The sequence below is a fragment of the Nanorana parkeri genome, unplaced genomic scaffold, assembly GCF_000935625.1.
Source record: "Nanorana parkeri isolate BGI_ZX_2015 unplaced genomic scaffold, ASM93562v1 scaffold367, whole genome shotgun sequence".
Taxonomy (NCBI): Eukaryota; Metazoa; Chordata; class Amphibia; order Anura; family Dicroglossidae; genus Nanorana; species Nanorana parkeri.
In genome coordinates, this window is record NW_017306635.1 from 110,360 (window position 1) to 138,308 (window position 27,949).

A 27,949-nucleotide genomic window follows, 5' to 3' on the forward strand; every position below is an offset into this window, starting at 1 on the left:
AGAGAGAGATGGGGAGGGAGAGAGAGAATGGGATAAGGAGAATGAGAAAGGTGCAGATAAGAGGGTGGGAGGAAAGAAGCAAGTGAGAGATGAGAAACAAGAAAGAAGAATGGGAGGAAATAGAAATAGAAGAATAAGGTAAACCGATGCAATGGGGTTGGTTTACTGAAGGCTAATAGGCTGTTCACTTTTCAGGGGAATTTTCCCTTTAGCTTAGTGATTGTGGTAATAATTCACTTTGCAAAGAACACCCAATCACATGCAAGAAACATTAAAGAAAATTATTTTTGCTTGCACATGATTGGAAGATGGAAGTCAGCAGAGCATTGAGCTTCACCTCAATCACTAAGCTAATAGAAATGTTAGAAATGTTCCATGAAAAAATGAAAATTCCATTGCAAAGTGAACAGCCTGTTTGCCTTTCACCCCAAAGAGTGAGACGGAAACAGAAGCAAAGAGCGAGAAGGATGTAGGAATAAAGAGTCAGAGAAGGAGAAAGACTGCGGAGTAATTACTTCAAAAGTAACTTTCTGTGAAGCCCAAAAAGGCCTTTTATTTAGAAATGCCCAATTATATAACAGGGCTGTCGAAACCGAAAAGTCCTTTAAACTCGATTGACTGTTTAATGCAAATGTCGGTTTAATGAGTCAGAGCAACAGTTATTTCTTTACTAAATGAACCCGGAGAGAAAGATTAACCATGACATTTATAAAAAAATTCTTGCCAACTTGAGACAGAATAGTTCAGTGTGTCTTTATTGAATCTTCACGTAATGCTTTGAGCACAGCAAGTATGAGCAGGTGCGTTCTGCTAAGTGCTACGTGACAGAGTTATGTATTGGTGAGGAAATCTATCCTGCATTAAAATGACACTAAACTCAGGAGTTAAACCTTAAAAATGCATTCAGTTATCCTAAACTATTAACAAAAATGTATCTTAATTGTGTATCACTCAGCTGTAGATCCTCCAATCATCTCTGAGGGCTTGTTCACACCAAGCGCGAAGCAAAGGCAGAGCAGAGCAGCTAAAGAATGGATCACAACTGCGTCCAATGTATTCCAATAGTATTTTGGGCTCTAGTTCATATGAGTGCATTCAGTTCCAGAGCATGTGGAAAAACTGCAGCATGCGCTATTTTTTCTGCTCTGGAAGGGAGCAAAACGCCTGCAAACGCATCAAAAACGCATGAAAATGCCCTGGAACACACTGAAAGCCCATTTTAGGCTAAAAATATATTTTTTTTTTACACAAATGGCCTGGAACGCGGCAAAACACACTGCACTGCATTGCAGAAACTCATGCATATCTGGTCTGCATTTGGTGTGAACAAGCCCTGAATTGGTGCTGGAACTGTCCTTCCTTCTGGAGGGTGGCTACTTTTGTTCCCCATGGTCCCTGTGTGTGTTGTAAAGTAGGCACCCGGGATGGACTACAATCTCAATAAAAATAAGCAAATTAAATGTGAGATTGTAGTCCATCCCGGGAGCGAGCTTGAAGTGGTGGCTACTTTACAACACACACAGGGACCATGGGGAACAAAAGTAGCCACTCTCCAGAAGGAAGGACAGTGTTAGCACCAATGCAGAGATGATTTGAGGATCTACAGCCGAGTGATACACCAATAAGATACATTTTTGTTCATAGTTATGCACTTGAATGCATTTCTAGATAGCGATTTATCCCTTGTGAGACCTCTATGCCTGGCCTGTATAAGCAGATTCAATCACTGAGGACAATCATTGTCAGATTGCTGAACTCACCAATACCGTGTTCATCCACAAAAGGTTGCTTTATTCTGTACATCAGACAACAGGATACAGCAGATGGATGGTTTTCAGTATTATGCGGTCAAAAGATGGTGCTTTTCCTAGCATACTGTGTGGAATACACGTGTCCCTGTTACATGTGGCCTGTTAGCTGTGGCCATGACACAGGAAGTACTGAACTCAGGAAGAAGGGTGGGGTATTACATACAAAGGAAATGTGTCATAGATCAGGGAAATAAATATGGAAAAACATTGTATTACCACAAAGGGCCACTAGATGGCAGCATATAACTAACTATAAAGCGTCCATAGGAAAATGGTACAAAGAAAACAATCTATATAAATCCTTATCTAAATAAACTTCTATGCCCCATTGGGGCAGCACAACACATTAAAGTGGGGTTCCCCCCTTCACATCAGAGACCCCCTCCTTTCACATCAGAAGCCTTCAGTTCCCCCTTCACATCAAAGTACCCCTTCACATGAGAGCCCCTGTTTCATATAAGAATCCCCCCTTCACATTAGAATCCCCTTTTACATCAGTAGCCCCCCCCCCCTTCACATCAGAGCCACTTCCTTTCACATCAGGAACCTTCAGCTTCCCTTCACATTAGAGTCCTACAATCACAAAATTTCGAGGCACCCCAGAGAAAGCCAGAAAGCACCTTAGGGAGCCATGGCACCCTGGTTGAGAAGGCTGCTCTATAACTCTAAGTAAGACTTGTCATGGAAGGAAACAAGAGCACAGATCTGTAGGGACAATCTTTCACAGGCATGCAGTATGCAGGAATCTTATAACATAAATGCACTTTTCTAAGTTGATCAAATAACCCCTCATTCTCCCCACCAAAAACTAAATATAAGTAGGTATCTACGTGGTGATGAAAAGTGAGTGGCACCTGACCAGGTGTTATTGACTGTGGATGATACTGGAATGCATGGATGAGAAAAATTAAGTTTTCATTTTGGCTAGCATTTCACTTAAATGCATTGGAGTCCACGGGGAAGATGAAATTAATAGTGGTATTTAAGCATGCAATAGGCTTTAAATAGTTCCTGAGGGTTACAGGCATTCCTTTCAACTATCTTGAACCTATCCGATGAAAAAAAAACATTAGCATCAAACAGAAACGAAGAATACAAAGTTACATCAATAAAACTACCCTAAGTATAAAAATAAATTAAAAAAATAGATAAATAAACAGTAGAACTTTTGTCAATTATATTTCACCTTTGCCATTAAAGGAGCCAAATTGAGAGATTCTACTTTGGCAAAATTTCACCAACGGCAAAATCCACTTTGTCAAGATCACTTTGGTAATCCCTATCGAATGTTAATTGGAAGTACTAGTGCTAAAGATGAGAAACACTACTGAAGCCTTAGAAGGCCAAGCAGTGGAAACTCACTTTTCATCACAACAAATGTACATTCCTGTATTTAGTTCTTGCCTGTGGAGACAGGTGGAAGGGAGAAGTGTGATAATCATGTTAACATAAAAATGCACTTATCCTTTAAGACCTCTGAGGATGTCAGTAGGGAGATCCTCGTTGATTTCCATTCCCAGGTTGGCTTAAATTTATAGAGGATGAAGTGGAGGACGATCAGTTCCTGGCTGCAGATTAGAAAGAAGGTGGGGTAATATTTGTTTTTAATGTTTTTAATATAAAAAGTATATTTTTCTTTTAACAGGCTGGCGGGAAAATCTCAAAACTGTGTTGGTTGCAGTTGTTTTCCCCGGATTGGGGAGGGGTTACCATGGAGTTCTTTGACAAGTACCAAGCAGTGCACAAATATTCAACGGCCTAGCAATCTCCTTTGTTACATCGGGATACCTTGTTCTTATTGTTTTCCTGTTTGTTTTATTTCATTTGTTTTCCTGAAAACAAATCTATGTTTCTGGGTTTTTTTAAATCTACAAACATCTTTACATCTGTTCCCTTCACACCTCTTAAACTGTCAGTTGCACTTGTGGATTTGAAAGAGTTCACTTCTCTTATGTTTTCATTAGCTGCATTTAACTAGGGATTTAGGCTAAGATCTCTGGAAATTGATATGGAAAGTCTGTGTTCTTGCCCTGAAATAGCTGACTTTCTTCCTTCTCCTTTCTTCCTGACCAGACTCTAGTCAGCAGGCATTTACTTTCCAGATGGCTGACTTTGAAGAACATCTACGGAAAATGTCAACAGGATTCTGAATAATACATTTGCAGGTTGTGTATTTGAAAACAAATCAATTTGTCTCAGCGTTGTAATAGCATAAAGCTCACTGTAGTGATTATAATCCCACTTCACAGCATAATCTGGGCTTGGTTTTGAGCACAAAGGTTACCTTCATGGAGATTAACCACATGTGTAGAGGGGTGTTAAAGTAATGGATATGTGTTTGAAGAAGATGCAGGTAGGCTGTGACTTCGCAAAGTGCTGAAGTGAAATGATAGGTCCTCGGGACACCTGGCACCGTTTTGATGAGATGTTCTAGTAATTGTTTTCAGAAATGGGAGACCTGTTAGGGGAATGACAAGTCATTTTAAAAAGATATTCACCTGTTTGCATGGTACACTAGAAGAGCAACCACAAGATGATAAAAGCTGAGGGCTTTGTACGTACGTGAACTATTTTCCCATTCAATATTGAGAAAGTACTTTTTTCTTTCCATTAAATGTCATCTAAAATGTCACGAAGAGAAGCGTCCTTCCATTGTTCACGCATACGCAACTCACTTCACATGAAATTTCTGTCTATGAACCGTTCTAGTTAATATGTTTCCAGTGTTATTCCTGATGTAATGGTACACAAGGTTAGGACCTCTTGTATAAGAAAAATACCAAACCAATAACACATAATAATGCATAACTATTTCCATTAAAAGTGTGAAACCTTCCACCATATAAACAAGAGCCACGTCATTAAGGGTTATTTATCAGAACACAAATATGTGGAGATAAATGTTTTTTGGTGTCAATTGAACAGTTTGTGCAACAGGGGCTATAATTACAGGCAAGCAGACACTTATGATTCAAGGTAATGGTCAGTCCATAAACTTCATGAGATATCCATGGACATTAGCTTTAATTTTCATAATACAAATACAATAAACAGATTTTATTTTGTGGAGGAAAAAGAGAAGCATATTATTCAAGAAATTGAAATATTATAGAAATTACTCTAAAGAAGAAGTAATTTCAATCAATTGCTGTTCTTCCTTTGAGAGAAAAGTTACAGTGTTTAAACCTAAAAACAAAAATGTTATATATTGCAGCTTACCAGTAAGCAAGTGATTCTACCAGTGATACACTTCCTGCCTTAGAGTGACAAAGCTCACCTATTTTACAGTATCTATGCAGCTGCAGGGTTGTCATACTAGGAAAGGAAGTGTGTTAGAGCTACAGAATACCTGCCCATTGCTGGGACAAGGTCATCTAGTGCCCAAGGTGAAGATGTCAAACTGTGCCCCCCACCAGAGTGGATCTGCACACGCCACATCAAAATGCATGAAACATATGCCCCATCACCCTAGGCTCAGTATACCGCGAGCTACAGCTCGCGGTATACTGAGATGCCACAGTATACCGCGAGCTGCTGCTCGCGCTATACTGAGACGGCGCAGCTGAAGCGGATCCCGACAATTGTGCCAGGATCCGCCCAGCTGCGTGACTGACAGCTGGCTCTGCCTATCTAGAGGCAGAGCCAGCTGTACCCGCCCCCTCCTGTTCCGCCAGTTAGCGCTGGCGGATCGGAGTGGGGAGGGGGGAATCCAGCCCCTCCCGTCACGGCATAGAGTCATGACAGGATCGAGAGGTGAGCGAACGCCGGTATGTGTTCACTCACCTCCCGATCTACTGAGCCGACCTGTGACAGTCTCATTGTCACAGGTTGGCTAGAACTATGAGGTGAGTGAAAAGCACTCACCTCATAGTTCTCCTTTAATTGTACACATTCTGCCACACAGTAAAATGTGGGGCCAAGAATGACAAAGAAAGAAATGCCACAGGATCAGTGTGGTGAAATAATATACCTAAGCCAATAGTGGCACTACAAGTAAAAGACGCCCCTACATTTATGATGTCACTGGAAGAAAAAATGCCCCTCATGGTTGGTGATACTGGCAAGAAAAAGTTCCTCTGCATCAGTGGTGTCACCAGAAGAAAAAGGTTCCTCTGCATCGCTGGTGTCACTGAAAGGGAAAAATGCCCCTGCGCCCATGGTATCACATAAAAGAAAAAAATGCCCCTGTAATGGTGGTGTCAGTGGAAGGAAAATGCCCCTTGCGTTCACAAAATGTTTTGAATTTTTCAAAGAATACAAGGCATTCTGTGATTGGAGCAGGAGAGATGATGTCACAGCCCTGTGCCCTCCTTTCCTCCTCCAATCAACTTAAGGTGCCCATACACTGCACGATTATCGTACGATAATCGTATGCGATCGGGTTTTCGTACAATAATCGAGCAGTGTGAACGGAGACGTGCGACCGTTTCTACTGTACGGTCGCACGTCTTCTGTCAAACCAGCATGTTCGAAAACCAGCCGGGAATTGTACGATTCTCGGCTGGTTAGAACGGTGCTTGGAAGATAAATGCTGAACGGGCCGTTGTGCGCACGCGCACACTGCCCGTTCAGCATTGCGGTCATCGGAAGCCCGCCCCTCAGGAGGGCGGGCTTGCGATGATCGAGAGTGCGATCTGCCTGTCCAAGATAGGCAGATCGTACGTTTTTTTAATCCCTTTACAACCATCGCAAGACTAAAGTCTTGCGATGGTTGTAGAGTGTATGGCCACCTTAATGCCTTCTAAATACATGACATTTTGTGAATGGGTAATAGTGAGGAGGGGCAGGTGATGCACTCAACTACTCAAATTTCATTTCTGCTTCTACTGACTCCTGAGTGCCCAGGAAGCTTAGTGTTACCTACAAGATATATGGCATGCTGCAAGGTAAGATTTGTATACATTGCAACGACCCTTCGCACATAACACCCAATTTTTAATGTAATAATTATCATTTTTGTTCCAGAGTGTGATTTGAAGCAATAGTTGTCCTAGTCTAATTTTGTGTCTGCTCATAACAGCTAAACTGTATCAAGCCTTAAAGCAGAACTCCGGAGAAAATTATTCTTAACCCTTGCAGTGGGGCTATCCCCTCACTGCAAGGGTTAAGTGCTCTTTTTTGTCTAGGCTCAAAAATAAAAAAGTTATATTCACCCGATCCTTCGAGCTAGCTTGCTCTTAGACTGGACCCTTACACCTAGCTCCCCCTCCACTGCAGAGGTCTAAGGTCCAGTGAGTCATCGGGGGTGATTTACTAACCTAAACACACGCACGCACCAGGTGTGTGTGATTTTCACACAGCAAAGCGTATTTATCAACCAAAAAGTCTCTAAAAGCATATTTCCACTAATGCCATATATGGAAAAATCATGCACATGATGCATATATAATGCTGCTTCACAGTTTAGACAAAAATGGTTAGCTCATGCATTTACATTCCTGCATTCATCAACGCAAGCAACATAACATAGAGCTAATTTACACCACATTACCTTGCAATTCATTGCAGGGCTTTGCACAACACACCTGCTGGGTGTGTACACACTACAAAGGTGTTTCGATTCCTCCCATAGATCATGCTGGGAGGGAACACACTACAGAGGTGTATACATGTTCGTGGTGTGTTTAAAAGGTTAGTAAATCAACCCCATCATGTTAGGACACAAGGCATTGCTGCAGCGGAGGAGGAGACAGGCAGAAGGGATTGGTCTAAGAGCAAGCTGGTTTGGAGGATCTGGTGAGTATAAGTTTATTTTTGAACCTAGACAAAAACAAGCACTTAACCCTTGCACTGCAGGGGTAACCCCACTGCAAGGGTTAAGAATGATTTCCCCAAAGTTCTGCTTTAACTTAGTTTACTTTGTGTCAGGCTCCACCCTGACTTAACTGGTTTGCAGTAGACATGTGCACCAGCAAAAAAATTGTTTAGTTTTGTTTTGATTCAGATTTTGCGTTAATTCATTTTTCGGGATTCGGGTCCGAAAATCAATTCGTTTCCGAATTCGAATTGGGACCAAATTCGTTAGCAGTAGTCTGTACGAATGTTCGTTTGGTTCGTTCGTTGCAGAAAAGTGAGATTCGAGGGAAAAAAACACATTTTCTTTTCCTCAAATGTAATTTTTCTGCAACGAAATTTCGTCCAACAAACTAAATTTTGTCCAGACTACCGCTAGCGAATTTTGGAAATGGAAATTCAGATTTGTTTTCATTCGTTATAACTGTAATTCGAATACATCCGACTTTCCGAAATTTCGTTTTGGAGCGAAACAAATCGCACATGTCTAATTTGCAGCATTCTGGCTTGGCTGCCATTTTACCCACCTGTGATTCTTCCTTTGTCTGAATAGACTCTGTAACATTCCTCACTACTCCCAGGCTCCCTCTTATGGCCCAACAGTATAGCATCATCTGAGAGAGCCAGATGGGAGTTACCTGTCTCTGAGTGATGTGGTCACTCCACTCACTATATAAACCACTCAGTCCAGTTTGACTTTGACCTTGCGTGGTCTTACCTGCTAGTGCATTCCTGCTGCTCTGAGTATTCTGATTCTGTGTATGACCCGATCCTCGCTGATGTTCTCCTCTGGTTTCTGCTCCTGGCTTGTTCCTGACAACGATGATCTCCGTGTTTCTGACCTGGCTTGTACGACTACCCACTCTGGCTCCTGATCTTGGCTTGATCCTGTTTATGATTTGTGTGTGCTCCTGTGGACATTTTGCTTATCAAAATATTTTTAACTACCACCTTATGTTTGTCTGGTTTTCAATGTGCTCTGACACTTTGTTTTCTTTGTTTTACTACAGGTTCTAAATCATAATGCTTCTGTTAGCTACTGAGGGGAATTAGTAAGCCCAGTGAGAAGAGAAGTTAGCCCAGTTGTGTGATCTGGGAGAAGGGGATAAAACTTTGATACAACCCTCAAGATTGTTTTTTTTCTTTCTATCTCTGGGCTCCGCCTAAGATAAAGCTGTGTTAGAATGTTTTTTTTTTATTTTTATTTTGTCCAGAGGTAGCCTGTGTTTAGAATTGTATTCTCTTCTGAGCCCTGTCAGAGTTAGCTGCTGTTGAAGACCATTCCAGAGCGAGTTGTGCTGATGTTGCAACTTGAATGCTATGAAGAATCAACCAGAACTTGAGAAAAGCAGCTGTTGCTGCCTACTTAGAGTAAATGTAGCATAAATGGCTAGCAGATACAGTAACCTCCCAGTGTTCCCTCACTTACAGATTGAATTGCCAAGCAGGCACAAGAAGCTTGGGTTTTTGGATGCTGTGCTGCCTTACTATTTCAGGTGGTGCCACGCCTTTCTACATGACATTGTTACATGTGTTGAAGGACAGATCACTCACTGCATGTTTTTCTTGGTGGAAATTATTCCTGTGTATAGACACCCCAAAAATAATAATGATGATATTCTATGATGAACATAAGTCTGCAGTACTATGATGCAATCCAGAACATCATGACTGCACTCTTGTTCAATCTGAAGGTCAACTGTAATTTTTGCCAGTTTACACCTACACATTATAATAATTTAAAAAATATATGAATTTCATAATATCCAGTACTACTACTTAGGCTGATTCTCATCCCAAACCTTACACGTTCTATTATTGCTAATTCATTTGTGCTGCATTTAAACTATACCTGAGGTTCTCACCATCCTTGTGTGTATATGGGTGGGTGGGTGTGTGTTTGTGTAGGAGGCACTGTCTGCCATAATCCCTTATGATAATTGGCCATTCATGATCCTTAAAAGACCCTCTAAGGGTTTAAATTCCTGGAATAGGTGAGGAGGTATTAGTATTGATAAATAAGGTAGACAGTGCAAACAGCATATCAGTTGACCAACCTCTGTAAAGGGATGGAGCAGATTTATGCTTCCTAGATGGAGCGTATCCTGCAGTTAAAAGATTTTGCCCATTGTCAGTCACAAAGCTTTCATGCATGGTTGTTCTCTGGGTAGTCTGTAGACTTTTGTTAAGATGGGAAACATTAGGAACATCAGTTTTTCTTTATTTTAGAAGTGAGCACACATAGGGCAGAGAGGGATGATGATGATACAGAGTATTGAAAATATGTATGGCTTCTTTGAAAACAGCCCTTTGGGACAAGTCCACGCTTAACTACTTTAGCTGAAGAGCATGATTAATGTCTCTCTCTGGGAATTATAAACTTGTTCTAACTGCAAATACAGTGAATCAAATCTTACCACTTATTTCTGCAAGAGACAAGAGAAGTAGAAGGAATGGAGGGCTGTAGAGAAATATTTTTGGTAATGAAGTATTAGGGTTGGTAGGTATAAGGGCATAGCTCTAAGGAGGGCCACTTTAAAGAGACTCTGTTATGGGGTCAAAAATTATGCATGTTTAATGTACAGACACAGAGAGCTATAACATTCATTCAGTAGCCTCCAAAACCTTCCTATTACTGCTCAATCTCCGTCTTAATACCTGCAGAAATTCCCCCCACCTCCCTCATCCCCCCCTGACAAAAGTCTCTTTAAAGAGGACCTAAACTGTGTAGGCTATGCCCGAAAATGGAAGGCAGAGGAAAAAGACTAGTCACCAGTATTGCCTGTGGTTTTCCTGCAGATGAGCTTTTCCCCATTACTGACTTATCATGCCTTGTTCTACATTGTGCCCCTGTGTGGAATTGGCTACCTTGGTTGAGGGACATGGCTTTGCTTCTTCATGTCAGAGATGCCACCCTGATGACAGGTCATTTTATTGCTGGTGGAAGACCATTACACTGCAACTTTCTCCAGCAAGGAGAACAGTGAGCACAACAGTAGAGACATTATTAAATCTCACATTAAATCATGTGATACCATCAGTCATAGGCAACAGTGTAGGCACAGGAGAGCCTATGCACATTCACATGCCAGGGAGTGCACTGCTAATTTTTTAGGAGGAATTCAAAACAAAAGGTAACACTTTCAGGGCCGGTGCACACCTAGGCGATCCACGATTGCTGCATGGTCCAGGAGTGGCCCATCACCGATGATCGCGCTCTGGGTGCCATTATTTTCCAATGGCACCCCAGTCACGCCGGGCAGATTGCGCGTTTTCCTGATGCGATTCCGCCTGTGCATCCGAACATGATCGTGGCTAAAACAGCCGCGAGTAGTGTATTGCAAAACAGTGTACATGTACCTTTTTTCTGTGATTTGGAATATTATGGAAAAGGCTTGTTTGCACTTCTTACCGGAAAGTCCCGTAATCAGGGCAGGGTGCTCGGAATGACCGCGGATGGCGCCGCTAATTGCATACAATAGGAGAAATGTCACCAGCACACCGAGTTCCTTCAAGGATAATCAATCGTGGGTTTATTGAAAACTCATGTCAAAAACACAAGCACCTTCAGGGCCGCACAGGGTCCCTTTATCAGGCATAGCAATAAACCCACGATTGAAGGAACTCAGTGTGCTGGTGACATTTCTCATATTTTTTTGTGATTGCAGCGCGAATGTACCCCATTGAAATCAAGTGGGCCGCGCGAGAATCACTGTCTGCAATTGTGCACAACTGCGCGGTCCCAGGACCCTTGTTCCAGATTGCTCAGGTCTGCACCGGCCCTCAGGGTACTGCTTAGGCACATTTACTATTTTTTGTAATACATTTTCTTTAGTATAGCCAATCTTTTCTTTTTGAGTTCAAGCCATGTCAATTCAAAAAGCAATGGTCCCACGGCAATGGGAAAATATGGTGGCCTTATCCATATAAATCTAAGTGACGTGTATCCAAGAGAACTTCTCTGATTTTATAGCAAAAGATAAGTATTTGTTTATTGATCAGAAATGTTTGACATTTATAATTTGTGTAGAAGAGGGAAAAAGCACAATTTTTGGTGAATTTATAAAAGTAGTCCCTTTAGCAGTTTATTTTGCTCCAATAGAGAATTACAACTTCTGTGTGGTTTTAAACCAAGTTGCAGCCTTTCTTTCGTTTTTTCGATAGAGTGGGGAAGTATTAGGACCTCTGTTAAGCTTTTTGTTGCCTGCCTATGTCCCCCTAAAGACTAATTTCAGATATTTTTTTAGCTTTGAGTAGAGTGGGAAAAGTTTACATTTCTGTCCGTTTTTGTTTTTTTTAAATCTGTGACCCTATTGTGCACCATTTCACTCACTTCCTGTCCCTGTGACAGCTGTGCAAGAAATAGTAGAGCGGTCGTCACTGGGACAGAAAGATATGGACAGCAATACAAATATTGTCAGGACCCTTCCTCATACTAATAAATGTGTTTTGTCTTGGTCCTTGTTCTCATTTGCCTCTCTGGACAGGAAATAAGGGGAATTATCTCGAGTGGTGACAAAAGCTGCAGCAAAACACTTTTTCAGTAAAGTTATTATTACTGCCCGTGTCTTTCTGTTGCAGTGAAAACTGCTGCCCCTATTTTTTTTCCGTCTATCACTGAGCCAAGAGGTCAGGTAAAATCTCCCCAATGAGGCCAAAGATAGCAATACAAACCTGGACGAACTATCCATCCTTTCCAAATCTATCAAAAACTAAAATAAAGTGTTTGGTTGCACCTGTGATTTAATGTTTTCCATATCCACTTTGGTTAGTTTTCCCTGCCTTCCTGTCCTAATGACCACCAGAGCATTGCAAGGACCCGACCTCTCACTGGTGTGTGGTCACTTCTCCACCTTGGTATCTAATCTAGAAATAAATAGCTCTCCTGCCTCAGTCTAATTTATCAGCCATGGTGAGGCAATGATGGGGATAGCACAGGCACAGCATGACTCCCAGTGATTTTAAGGCAGTGACTAGTTTATGAGAGGCTTAATTGCATAGCAACCTTGCCAGTCTCAGAACTGAGAAAATTGTGAATAGGTCATACTGTATCTAGGGGTCTAAACAGCTTGGCCATTAGAGACTATAAAATAGGCTTCTCTTTAGGCTAGGATCTTTCTTTAATTATCTAACTCGTTCCCAGCACAGTACATATATTTGTTTTGCCAACAATCTGCTTGAGTGCACCATGACAGGAGCTTTACAGTTCAAACAAGACCATTCATTCCCAAAGAGGGGGCATTAATCATACTTCTCAGCTGAAATAATTGTATAACTTCATACTCCATCGGGAAAGGTAGCATGGAATGTTCCCGGAGGCCTTTATCAGAGGAGACATGCACATAACACTTATTGGTCACATATTTTCATTGCTGGGTATCTCCATCATCTTTCACAGTCCTGTATGTGCTTGTTCTACATAATAAAATACATATTGATCAAAAGAAAAAGAAAAGCAAGAGATCAATACTGCCAGGAGTTCTAAAGGCACAGACAGAATGTACTCATTGAGTCACCCCATCCACAAGTTGTGGCTCTTAAAGCTTTGCATTTCTAAGAACTGAGTGCAGCAGTGTCTGCTTATTTATACATTTGCCATATGTTAATACAAATAGCTGGTTTTTATTAACACTAGATCAAAGAAAGAGAGAGTTTGCTTCTGAGAACCATACAGATGATGTTTCATCTTCCCTGTAAGAGAATTAAAGTACTTTACCAGTCCTTATTGGCCAGAATATGCAGCAGAAATGTTAACATTGCTCCAGTTTTTTATTGCTTGCTTCTCAAAATGAAAAAAATAAGGTTGTTATTAAATCCTTAGGCTAGATTAATACCTATGCAGTTTTCCTCCTCATGCATTTTTTCATTGAAATCAACGGAAATACATCAAAACTCAACATGTGTCAATCACGTGTGCATCAGGATACATGACACATTTTGATGCCGTTGATATTCAATACCAGGTGCATTGCAATGAGCATTACAGATTTTTTACAGATTTTTTAACAATGCACCTGTAGCGCTCACCCCCGAAGGAGCCGCTGAATGATCGGGTCTTCCAATAGCCTGTCTAAGGATTATTAAAACACATGGCTGCCCCAAAAGCACTTACCACTTCCAGTGGTTACCGACAGATTGAAGTCCAGACAATAGCTCCAAGATGATTCCGTTTTATTGCTGTAACTCCAGGGAGAAACGGAGAGGGTCAGGAACATCCAGGATGAGGTAGACTCCTAGTACTTGAAATAGAGCATAGTAACTGCTGCCAACACAGACTTGGACCTTTAAGCCGTACCGGCAATCTGTGTGGAGAACTTCTGGCAAGCAGTAATGTTAATGTTCTTGTTCAGGTTCAACTCCAACATGAGTGGCTGACCACTGGGCCTCCAGGCTCAGGCCCCCAGTGTCCAGGCTTACGCCCCAGGCTTGTGCCTAACCTATTCTGTCTCTCAGCAGCAGGCATATTTCCCCCAGGAGGCCCTGGGGGAGGGAAGAGACTGTTGCATCAGCCACACTCAGCATTTATCTCCTCTCCCAGCATGCATCACTGCTACTGTCCTACAGTGATTGGCTGGGAGACATAAATGCCCAAAGCAATCCTCATTGGCTGTCCTGCCCTGTGTGGTGCCACACCCATCACAGGCAGACACAGCTTCACAGATTGTTCTGTCACAGTTGAACTGAACATATAGATATATTTTAGCACTACTAACAGTAGGGTGCTACACACCTTAACACATTTGTGATGTGTTTCCATTGATTTCAATAAAAACATTATTTGGGAAAAAATGCATAGGTGTGAATCTAGCATTGTAATGACCTTAACAAGGCATTACCCTATGAAGATAACCGCTTCATACTTACCTGTTCATCGGCTGGTTTGAAGAAAAGTAGCAGAGCTCACGGTGTCGATCCCATTGTGAGGGTGCATCGTCCAGCACCCATAATACAGCCTCTACCCGGATCACTGCACGAGCCAATGCGCATGTGGTAAAATCGATGCACCATGCACGCGCAATATCGTGTGCGCGCCTGTTCTTGGCGCCAGGTGAACTATTTAAGGATGCCTCCTACATCTGCAACTTGCTGAGAGATCTTCAGCTGTACTCTGCAATCCTGATCCTGTTTTTTTATACTTGTCTGGCCCAGCTTAATTCCTGACTCTGCCTGGTTGTGGCCTGCTTTGTGACCTCTGGCTTATCTACTGACCTCCCCTCCATCTTCTGATTTGGTACCATTCTGCTCGCAAGTGTATGACCCGGCCTGCTTCTGACACCGCTTCTGCTTCCTGCTTCTGTAACACGCTGACCGCACGTTACCCATCTGGATTGTTCTTGACCTTGCTTCAGCTTCTCACACCAGAACTGCTTGATCTGCTATAAGCCACCAGCTACCTCCGGCATCCAATCATCAGCACCATCATCTCCGGTGTGTCAAGAACTCATATCAACCACAGGCAGTCGTGCCCCTCTCTGTCTGTTCAGCTGCTGTCTCATCTCCAGTGGGGCTCAGACGAGAACGGCAAGGGAAGGCCTTCTTCATCACTTCAGACTCACACCAAGGTATGTGACACCCATTTGTCCTGATTGGCTGGTTAAATAGCGGGTCCCTTCACTGCCGGCTGTGGTTCCTCCCGCTTACCCCCAAAGTTCCCACGAAATAAAAAACCCAAGGGGCAAGTAATTATTAAGTGGTTTTCTTTGCAGGACACAATTTTTTTATTTTTTCGAACCCCTCGAAAATGTCACTTTAATTGTGTGTAAAGCACTATCAGCCGTTATCTTCAGCATCTGGATAGAGTAACGCTGTGCGCCTTGTAGTGTGACCGCGTGAGGTCTCAAATCTTTTTTATGGGATGTTGGGGTGGAGAGGAAAATGGCATGCCTGAGAGAGGCAGGTAGGGGATGCGGTGTGGCGGGCTCAAGAAAATGTTTGCCCGGGATCCAATCAATATTAAAGTCAGCCCTGACCACTAGACATGTGCATGACAAAAATGTTTTGTTTCAGACGAAACAAATGAAAACTAAAAACATTTTCATTTTGGGGTGTATGTTGGTATACACCAAGATGGCGGCACCCGCATGTTGGGGTGCTACCATCTTGGTGTATACCAAAATATACTCTAAAATGGCGGCCCAACTGTGCAGAACGCATCGGTGGCCAATGTGGCCGCCACTCGCTCAGCGTATGATGTCACCATTATGTGGAATCATACGCTCCACCTCCAAGATGGTGGCAGGCATGCGCAGAACGCGCCGGCAGTCAATATGGCCATCGCACCTTCTGTAGATGAATTTATGTATGCCCTAATATAGTTTTAGTATATTCGGGTATATAATAAATTTTGTTATTTCGGATTCGGACAAACCGCCAAATCAACTGGATTGTGTTGATTTACAGGTTTGTCCGAATCAGAATGCATATGTCTACTGACCACAGTGAAGAAAGAATTCAAAGGAGCATGTTGGAAAATGTTTCTTGATTGAATGAAATTCTAACAGTGAATGCGATTTTCGATTGGAAAACTCCATTCATTGCAAAATCAAATTTTAAATCAAAACAAAAATCAAACAAAATGTCGAACAACGTTCGATAAGATTTGTTGTACGAATGATGCTTCCAAAATCTCCCAGTGTATAGCCTACTTAAAGTGGGTTTAAACTATATATGTTTTCCCCTCCCCCAATGTTAGTGTAAGCACTTACCTTAAATGATGTCTCTTAATCCGATCTTCTTCTTCATTCCTGTAGTTTTCGGCCTTCTCTCCAGCGTTGCTGCGGGTCTCCGATCCAGGGCTGACTCCTCTGTGCTTGCTGGCACTTCCTGTCCCACAGTGTCTGCATGCGGGTGCACGCGTCCATATACTTACCTTGTGTCTCTCCCGGCCGCAAATCGGAACTGCGCATGCGCCCGCCCCAAGATCCTTTGCGGACGCCCAAGATTTTTCAGATTTTCGGACGGGAGCTTGCGGCGAAGACACGGGTAAATTTTAACCTCTTGTAAAACTTTTTCTTTTTAAAAAGGTTTTTGCATATATCTACTGCTTGCTAGCAAAGCTGAGGGTTTAATAACCTTTTAAGTGAAAAGTTCTGTAGAAAAGGTTGGACAGGAGAACTTGACTCCCCACTCCAGTGTCCCTCCTGTGAACCACGCAACATATTCTCTGCTGGAGTAGCGACTGTTAATACCTCAACATCTGAAAAAGCAAGGCTCGTCTTCTTTATGATTTTTTTAAAGCCATCAGCAACATAAGTGGTTTCCAATGGACATCATAATAAAAGCCTCATCTTTCCTGTGAAGCTGCTGCTGCCGTAAATCTGTCTGGCTTTGCTCCATTTCCTGCTCCTCTCTCCGATCTCTCCCTATTCCCTCTGCCCTTCTCTACGACAAGTAAAATTTCTCTGGATTCACCTCATTTGTCTTTCAGTCTCCGCATCTGTCTCACTAGCCACTGTTTACTAAAGCCTCCTCTCCCAGTATCGCAGTGCTCTTCTCCCAAAAGTGTGCACAGGCACTAAATTGATCGTGTGCATGGTTTACAAATGGGACTTACCAATTATAATATCTCTTTCTCAGCACATAAGCTACAAAGATACCGATGACAAGCACAACAATGCATTCAACACATAAAGACCTTAAAGCAGAACTCCAACTAAAGATTTTTCTTTACATTCAGAGTGTAGCGGTGCAGAGGCAATCCCCTGCAGGCCTTTACTCTAGACCTGGGCGCACACAAGAAGATTTCTTTCCATTAATGAACAGATTTTGACAGCTTAGCTGAAAGACAAAGTCCATGGTTCCCTCAGATGTAGGTTCTTCATATACAGTACATATACAGAGAATCCCTTAGGGCAGTGGCGTCTAACTTAAAAGGGCCCAAGGGCCACATTTGTATCTACAAGTTGAGCAGGTGGCCACATCTAAAGCTTACAAAGCTTCTTTTTTTTTGGTGATAACATCTTTCAAAAATGATTTCATTTTCCTTTCAATCTACAGACAAAAAAAAACAAAAAACAATTCTGCTTTGACCAGTGTTTGTTTAAAAGCAAATAGTGCTACTGTCGATAAAAAAGGTTATATATTCTTTTGTAATTTTCAGGTTTATAAAAGCACTAAAATTAGGATTCTTCTACAAAGCACGGTAAAGCTTTTTACTAATCAAATAAAGGCTTTAAAAAAAAATGCAAACTATTTTAGCAAAACAAACTAATACAATGAATGAAAATATATAAAAAGTTAAAAGATTAATGGTTAAAAAATAGGAGTAAAAAAGATGCAGAAAAATAACTGCTAAAGGAAGGGGGGAGTTAATTAGCTATTACTGGGCTCAAATAAGAAAATAAATAGGAACACATTTTATTTAAAAAAAAAAAAAAATACTGTAAGGGTTGCTTTAACCCCTTCATGACTGAGCTAGTTTTCAGTTTCTGTTCATAAATGACTGACACACTTTTTAAATTTTTGCTGTGTGATTCTTCCAAAGCGGTAATATACTTTCTTACTAAATGTACCCACACATATTATATATTGTTTTTTTAGAGGACAGATAGGGCTATATAATTATATCAAACATGTGTACCTAACGCCTCACTTAGTTTAAATAAAATATATTAAAAAATGAGGAAACAAACTAGAAGAAAACACTTTTTTTCACAAGTTTTGATTATTATTTTTTTTAGAATTTTTTTATAATAATTATAGTGTAAACAATATATTTATATATCATTTTTATTTTCCTAATTTTGTTTTACACTTTGTAAAAAAAAAAATGTTTTTGTCAGTTTATATCAAGCAGTCACTAATTAACTTTTTTTTTAATTTTTGACTATTATTAGGCTGCTCCAAACTTAGGAACAGCTAAAAATTACAGCATGTCAGGTTCAGGTCTCACTAAAGGTCTTTGATGCATTTCAATGACAATGTGAGCAGTTGGAATTGGGTCACTACGAATCATTGGCCGAAGAAAACAAAGACTTTTGTTTCTGGATTGGCACTTGATTGTTATATAGAATATGGTACAATATGATGATGTTTTTGTTTAAGACAATGTAACTTCAGAATCAATGCCATACAATGATAATAGACAAAATCACCAATAATAATAACAGTGTACAAGATGCCCAACTCAGACTCAAGTTCTCTATCCCCCCCAGAAGAACCTCCTGGCATTTTTTTGTGTGTAATTTTCAAGCTATTCTTTTGATGCATTGGGTCCTCTTCCTTCTTCCTGGGCTCTTCTCCAGTCCTTAGCAATACTCTAATGATACACAGAGTGTCACTGATGCAGCAATACACTGTCAATGAAGAACCCAGCGGTGATGCCTCCTTTATGCTTTATACATGTAGCATCCCCCTTTTTTTGGTCTGTGATACCCAATGCAGGATAACACTACCTCTGGCTCGAAAGGGTGATCTATAGTAAAAGAACTCAGTAATTTTGTCTATGGTTTTTTTTTTTACTCACTTTGCCCATCAGCACTTTCCACCCTCTATGGTGATTGATTAAAGCGATTTCCAGACTGTAGATATGATGCTGAGAACTTTATTGTAAAACTTCAGGGAGAGAGGTAGAGGGTTAGGATCATCCAGGCTGATGTAGACTCCATTAGATGGCAGAGTGTGGTCACTGCCTTCACGCCCAGCAGGTAGAACACCTGACACAGCAATACTGGAGGTCGAAGTCACCAGCCATGTTTATCCTTGTCATCAGTAATAACCACTGGGCAGTGTAAGCACAGGGCTAGTCCCCAGGCCTAGCCATCTCAGACAGTCCATAGCATCCTCCCCACAGGCAGGGCCCGGGGGAGGAAGAGAGAGCTCACATGGTCCACCCCAAGTATTTATCTCCTCCCACAGCATGCACCACTGGCCGTAGCCCCACAGTGATTGGATGGAGAGGAATATCTATTCATATCAATCTGTCATTGGTTGCTGTGCTCTATGACCAGGGTTTGCCCGGCAGCAGACAGATGCAAATGATGACAGATCGATTAGGGGAAACCAAATTAACATAAACTACAAATCAGCATCAGACTGCTTACAATCTGACAATAACTAAATTCTATAGCACTCTTTCCTAAAGGGTGCTACATACATAGTATCGGTTGCAGGGTGTCATTCAACCCGAAGACTGGAGACATTGTGTGGTGAAAAGAAAACACTTCAAGGTACAGCTCCAGATGTGGTCCACTACAGATACTCCAGACTTTTTTTTTATGTTGAATGGCACAACAAAAAACAAGGGAGCCAAACAGCATCTTGTGTAAAGCCAGTTGAGCTCCCAGCTGTCTCACTGGTTTCGGAGCTTACTTGGACTTATTTGCACAAATGTTCCATAGCAGTGTAAAAAAACAACAAACTAAAGTCCAAGGAGTGGCCAGTGAAAATATCTGATCAAAGCAGACACACTAGCTCCTCTGTGGCATGGATTGTTGTGTTTGATTGCATGTAGCCTGCAAATATAAGCCTTGTGTGAGTTAACTCTCATCTGGGATGTTCCACCTTTTATAAATATCTGCTTCAATTACCCGGCTGCTCTGGCCCCTGGCAGCAGCCTTTACTGGTGACTCTGCATATCTCTGGGCTGACACTAGGTCTAGGATCAAAATGTTTTACAACAGGTAGGTAAAATGCATTTTTAATGTGATAAGTGCCTTTCACTGCAGGCTCTGTCACACCGAACACTCCACTTATAGCCATCAGATAATTATTGTTGCTGATGATGTGTAGCTATCCTAATAAAATTTTACATGCATAAATCAAATGGTCACATATAGTTTGTGTGATTAATGTATCTATCAGGCAAAATTAATGACCTCCATTAAACAAACATAAAAAGTCTATACATTCTGCATTGATTATATCCAACAAAGTCCATTATATTTAATATGCCTTTCCTTTATTATTTTACTTTGGCCAGAACAGACTGGCTTCCCTTTAGCACTGTGATGAAGCAGGATTTAGGAAATCTTAGCACTACTGCAGCTGCAATATAGTTTTATGTTAGTATGAAGTAGTAAATAAAATAGAGCATATAAGCTAAGATGCATGTACGTTAAAAATTGATCCTATCCATTATTGAATATTTCATAAAGAGTGGAGCTCGATGAGCCAGTACACAGCAGACAATAGGGCTTATTCACATAGGGGATGGGCTGGACAGGGCCAAATTCCCACTATTGTAACATTCTCTGCTAGGACCACGCAGGGCCATCCATATAATCAGGCAACCTGAGTCGGTTGCCTCAGACTGCATCTCATTGGGTCACATGGGGGGTGGCAGGTGGGCCTGCTGCCCCCGTTAGGCCAAAGAGTCACAGTTTGCTAAGCTTTTAGCAACCTGTGACACTCTGGCTGGCATCCCACCCAGCTTACTGACATCAATGGTTGCCATGAGCTGAATGGGATGCTCTGGCTGGTGTCCCACCCAGCTTCTGGCAACAAGTGATGTCAGTGGGTTGGGCAGGATGCCGTTGTGGGGAAGAAATTGTGGGGCCAATAACATGTAATGCTACGAAATGTGAGAACTTAGGGGGGTGGAGGTTATAACCCCTATTTTGCCATCTGCATCCCATTGGGGAGATTTCCCTTTACTTCCTGTCTAATAGCCAAAACAGGGAGGGTTAGAAAATCCCTCTAAAGTGAGGGAAATTCCTGGTGGTCAGCAGGATAACCAGAACTAGTGTCCCCATTGCAAAGTTTCTACTCTCTTCCTGTTCTGATGATGTTTCTTCACTTCCACTTTCAGCGATAATGGTCACCAGGACCAATAAAGAGGATGAATCCTCCTAATGGGGGTCAGATACAGCAATAAAAACTTGACAGGAGTTCTTATCCCTCTCCACTCCATCCAAAACTAAAACAAAAGTTTTGGCTTCAGTGGAACTCTAACCCCTTCATGACTGAGCTTGTTTTTAGTTTCTGTTTGTAAATGACTGACACACTTTTGAAATTTTTGCTTTCTGAATTCTTTCACGGCAGTCATTTCCTTTCTTACAAAGTGCACCCACACATATTATATGTTGTTTTTTAGAGGACATATAGGGCTATATATTTATATCACATATGTGTACCTAACGCCTCACTTAGGACAAATAAAATATAAAAAAGAGGAGAAAAGGTAAAGAAAACACTTTTTCCCCAATTTTGATTTGTAGTATTTTTTAGAAAAATAGCACAGCTAAAAAAAAAAAATACATTCATTTATTTGTCCTTTATTTGGAAAAACCTCACATCCCTAGGATTTTAGACATTTTTCTGTACTTCTCGGCCTAAAACTAAAACCTAACTTTTTAATCTTTTTTCTCTAATAGCTAAAGTGATCACCTGGCATACAGTGTCAGTGTAACACTTAGTGACAGCGACTTACTTTGAACATCACTGTCATGAGGTGGTTAAATTTAAAAAATTACCCCGTAGGGGGAAAAACAAATCTGCAGATTTGCAGCTCAGCTGCAGATTTTCATTGTAATGGGTTAGTTTTTATATTAATGATAGTATAAAAAAATATTTAACCATATCATTTTCATTTCTTACATTTTTTTTATTTTTTTACACTTTATTTTTTAAATTTTTCACTTTTTTTAAAACATTTTTACATTTTTATTTTATTTATTTCATTATATCAAACAGTCTTTGTGAATTAATCTCACTATTACTGCTTGATAATTTCACTAATTAATTTTTGGTTATTATTAGGCTGCTTTAAACTTAAGAACAGCCAATAATAACTATAGTGACACTGACCCTGCAGCATTTCAAGATCACTAAAGGTTTTCTGATCATACCAACAATCAGAAACCTGCAACATTCTTTCAGCAATAGAAACAACGTTTCTATTGCTGAAAGTTTAGAAAAAAAAGCCGGTATACATAGGGATTTTCCCGATCTATACCAGCTGTCAGTGATGGCTATAGCTGCAAATGCGGGTCTGCTCTCACTGTCAGACACCCGATTCCTGAAAGGGATCGGGTGTCTGAAAAAGCTGAAAAAGCTCAACTCTTTCATTAATGGATGTCTCAATACTGAGGCATCCATTAATGAACGGTAACTGCTGATTCTCAGCGGATACCAGCATTGCAGAGCCGCAAATAGCTGATCACGTACAGTATACGTGAGCAGTCATTTGGGCACTTACAGTGTACGTCTCCCGCCATGAAGGGGTTAAGGTAGGCTGTATAGTGGTCTTCAAGAAAGCATAGCAAGATGGAAAAAGGCATATACAAATAATAAATATGCCAATTAAATTGAAACACTGGGCTGATATAAAACACACAAATGAATGCAGTTCTGCATTCATTACTAGCTTATTATATACAGTATATATTTTTAAATGCTAAAGGTGTAAGTACTTGAATTTGACTTAGTATCAGCCTCTTGTAGGCCCTGTACAGAAAAGCTAAGACTGGGGTAAGAAGAAGTGGCAGAGGAAGCCAGTTAGTTTTGCTGCAGTTCAAGTGGCATGCTGGTAGGATGAGAGTGACAGAAAGATGAGCTTATAAGTCTGCAGCTTCTCTTTTCACTGTCCATTCTTAGCCTTGGGAGAGACAAGACCTGTAAATGTTACTTAACTGCAGTAGAGAAAAATCAGGCCTCCCCCTCAACAAGGTAGAGATGTACTGTGTGGCAGAGATGTGTAAATCTCAGAACTGGATTAAAAAAAAAAAAAAGAAGCAATTCAAAGAAGATCACAAGCATAAATAAGCAGCCAAAAGCAACTTGGAAGCCGATCATAATCTCCTTAGAAACAAGTCAAAAGCAGGTCAAGGCACCTCAAACTGACAGAAAAGCTTACTGTATTGAGTGTTCATTTGCTTCTGAAGCCCTTTATACACAAGCTCTGTATAGGCACTGATTATTTTAATGTATTAATAGATATTTGATAGAAAAAGCCCAAAGATGGATTTAGCAATAGGCCTGTGCTTATAGGTGTCATGGCGCACGGAGGCGTCCCTCGCCTGGCAGCTGCAGTGCGCGGAGACACCCCTCTCCAGAACTCCTGGGACCACAGACACGTTCCTAGCGTTTCTCTGCTGTGGCTGTGCCTCGGAAGCATGGTTCTGTGCTTCGTTGTGCGTGCGTTTCAGGAGCTGCGCTATTCACGGCATCGGGTCCATCTCCCTTGGTGGTGTCACATGCGGGGAATCCTGGTGTGATGTCTATAAGCCCCAAAAGAGATCCAGCATGCACAGCAACAGACAACATTAAAAAACTCACTTCCTCCCATGGAACACAAGCCTTCAGCAATACACTGAGCACTGCCCTAACTCCACCTCTGTTTCCACAGGAACAGGGGCGTTGCCTCCAGTCCTGAACTTTAAGGCCTTGTTCACACCAAATGCAGAGCAGATCTGCATGAGTTTCTGCACACGCAGTGCAGTGGGTTGTGCCGCTTTTTTGCTGCATTTGTGCATTTGTGGTAGTTTAAAATGGGCTTTCAGTGCGTTCCAGGGCGTTTGCATGCGTTTGTGATGGGTTTGCATGCGTTGCAGAGCGTCCCAGAGCAGGTAAAGTAGGGCCTGCTGCAGTTTTTTTACCTGCTCTGGAACGGAACGCTGCAATGTGAACTGGAGCTACAAATAACATTGGAATATATTGGACGCAGTTTTGCTGCGGTCTGTAACTGCTCTGCTCTGCTCCTGGAACGCGCTTGCAAGGGAAAAAGGCCTAAAACCTCACAACACTACTAGCTCAGTGCTAGGTTATTCTGAAGCCTTCCTCACAGAGACCCAGTGTTTGTTCCTGTATCTCCGGCCCCTGTTGCTGCATTCCTACCCCCAGTTTTGGACTCCTGGCTACCTGACCCTCGGACTGTTTATGTTTTACGGATTCTACGCTGCCTGCCCTCAACACTGAACTGCATCACTACGGCTTGTCTCACCCCTCTGGACTTTGTATTTGGACTGGTTATCTCACCTGCTTCCTGCTACTGGGATCCAGACGTGGCGCAAGGAGCTCTGCCCTGCGGTACGTGACAATAGGCAGCAGAAGCAAAGAGGTTGGGTGTTGTTTCCTTGTATAATTATGAGCCATATACTGTGTAGACAGGTTCCGAAACGAAATTCGGACGAATTTTCCGAAATTCGGACGCATTTTCCGAAATTCGGACGCATTTTCCGAAATTCGGACATTAAGATGTATCCGAATTACAGATATAACGAATGCAAACGAATCCGAATTTCCGTTTCCGAAATTTGTTAGCGGTAGTTTGTTTCTTATTCGTTTCATTCGTTTGTTCGTTGCAGCAAAGTGACATTAGAGAAGGAGAAATTTTTTTTTTTTCCCTCAAATGTCATTTTGCTGCAACGGATTAACGAAACGAACGTTCGAGCGAACTACCGCTAACAAATTTTGTCCGAGTTCCAAATCCGAATTGACTTTCATACCCGAATCCCGAAAAACAAAACAACACAAAATCCGAATCAAAACAAAATTAAACAAATGTTTTGCCAGTGCACATATCTAATACTGTATACTATTCAATCATCTGTAGGAATAATTATAAGCTTATATACTAACTTCAACATTAGTATAATTCAGAAAAAACAGGATATGTTCTGTGCTCCTGTGAGATCACAAAACAATTAGTTATGTGCTCTGAATTCTTTCTGCAGCATGCCTGTGTTACTCACATGAACAGAATCATTGTTCAAAGCACTTACTGGAGCCGTATACCAGATACCATTAGGTCCATTAATATTTTTGTATCTTAGCATATCTCCTTGTTTCTTATTGTGTCATGCTCAGTGGGTGGATGTATGATATTAGAAAGAAATTCCATGCCTTACCAACCCATACTCAAAGATTAGAGGTACAGTGGTTCACGAACTTAATTCGTTCCACTATTCTGGTCGCGAACCAAATCAAATTTCCCCATAAGGTTTAATGTAAATAAGGTTAATCCATTCTGACCCCTACGAACGTGGTCGCAAACCGATTTTGGTCGTGAACAGAATCAAATTTCCCCATAAGGTTCAATGCAAATAAGGTTAATCCGTTCTGACCCCTACGAACATGGTCGCAAACCGATTTTGGTCGCAAACAGAATCAAATTTCCCCATAAGGTTCAATGTAAATAAGGTTAATCCGTTCTGACCCCTACGAACGTGGTCACAAACCGATGTTGGTCGCAAACAGAATAGAATTTCCCCATAAGGTTCAATGTAAATAAGGTTCATCCGTTCTGAACCATATGTAAAAAAAAAATTTACCACAAAAATATGAAACACATTACAGTACTGTACAGTATGAAGAGAGTGAACACTAACCTTTGCACTTTCTTTGGAGCCATGCTGGATTAAAAAGCACACAAAAAAGCTTCACAGCAAGTGTGCACAGGTCTGTCTGCGACCGCAATCTCGACTAGAGGTAGCAACGACCACGTATCAGAGCGGGAAAGATGGCCGTGTTCGTCACCCGATTTGGAGTTCGTGAACAAAAGCAACATTTTGCTGAACTTCCTGTTTGCGAACCAAATTGTACGCGAACAGAAGCGCTCGTGAACAGAGGTATTACTGTATTTCCTTTTTCTATATGTGTCTCCCCCATCATAATGGCCTCACCAAGTCAAACTCTATGCTGAAACAGGAAGAAGAACTGGAGAAGAAGCATCTCACTGCACATTGCACTGTGAGCCAGCACAGGCCATTTTATTCATATGGTACTATACCCATTCTAGAATGTCTAAGATAGTTTTGCATTACCCTGAGACATGTTGGAGAGGATGTGGAGATAATGGTTCACAAATGTGGAGATAAAGTTTCCTCACATCACACATGTGGTGTACATGTCTCTGCCTAATGATTGGACACAAACCTTTCCTTTTATCTCCTCCACAGTGGTATGTGATTCTCCTTTAACCCCATTTGCTTGGTAGTAGGGTATAATGTTCCTGGAAGCCCGTCTCTTCGGCAGTGGGGTATGATGTTCCTGGAGACCATCTCCTTGGGAGTGGGGTATGACGTTCCTGGTGCCCATCTTCTTGGTATTGGGGTATGATGTTCCTGAAGTCCATCTCCTTGGGGTATAATGTTCCTGGAAGCCCATCTGTTCCGCAGTGGTTACCTACGGTTTGACTTTGCTTACCCTTTATTATGAAGATATTGCTCCAGGGAGACTTGTAGCGAGCCTAAATTCTTGCTCTACGATCTCTTTCTCTATGAAGTTAATACATGCTACGTTATATTAAAGCGGGCTTTTACCCATATGTTTAAAATAACAACAAACACACCTTTAGAAATACTTAGTAATGGCAATCTACAAACACATACTTCTAGATAATTGCCGGCTTTGTATTCTTGCATTCCTTATTTATCTTTTATTTCCCAGTCTTCTGACAGTAGCCACGTTTACTAAGGGCAGATTACTAGCTCTCCTTTTACTTCCTGGAACATGTGACTAGACATGTGACAAGGACATGTGACCATGCGCATCTTCTCTGGGGAGGAACATACCTTTCTCTGAGATGAGATGATATTTCCCAGCAATGCTCTGCTGATGACATGGCAATCCCAGTGTGTTTTGCTTTGGCAAACTGAAGGCATTTTGCCATTTCAAAGCAGGAAGTGAATGCTCTGCAAGTGTAAGTATATGTGACGAGAGGATGCTAATTTGTGCCCTCCCGTTACCCTAAGGAGAACTATGGGGAAAAGACTTAACCCCATAGTTCTCCTTTAAGATGTAGTCTGCTTAATTTTCCTACAATAAGCTTATACGTTATGCTACTGACTGTAATTATGACATAACACTAACTTTTTTTTATTGTATTCTTCTAAAACGATCAATAAAAATTAAAAGAAAAAAAATTCTATGCCTGGGTGTAGGACCTAAGATTAGGGGAGAGATAAAGTGCCTCAGTAGCCATAAAACCCACTCCATTAGTACACAGAGCACTCTGGCGTACTCCTTATAGGAGGCCTATTGTGCAATTCAGTTAGGACTGCGCAGAGAAACAACACTAGACTAAAACTATTAGAACCCTGATGACCTACTCACCCCTGTAGACCATATGGGGGTTCTCTCTGCTGTGTTCTGGGCAGGGTCCGCTACCTGTTGGACACCAGTGCAGAGTGGCACCAGGATGCCAGATGTTCCCCCTCCTGACACTATAATTAATCCAATACTGTCAGGTGAGGTGCTCTTGACCTGACAGTAGAAGTATAGCACTGACCCTACATCATTAGAGAGAGCAATGTGGGAGCATGTGATCTGGTAAGGAAACCTGCCACTGTGGGGCTGGGGTAAACAACACTGCCAATTGACCAACAATGCAGTGAGGAGGTTAAAGGAGCACCACTCCTAGGGGTTATTTTTGTGGTTACTGACACCAATGCTGGGAGGTATTTTTG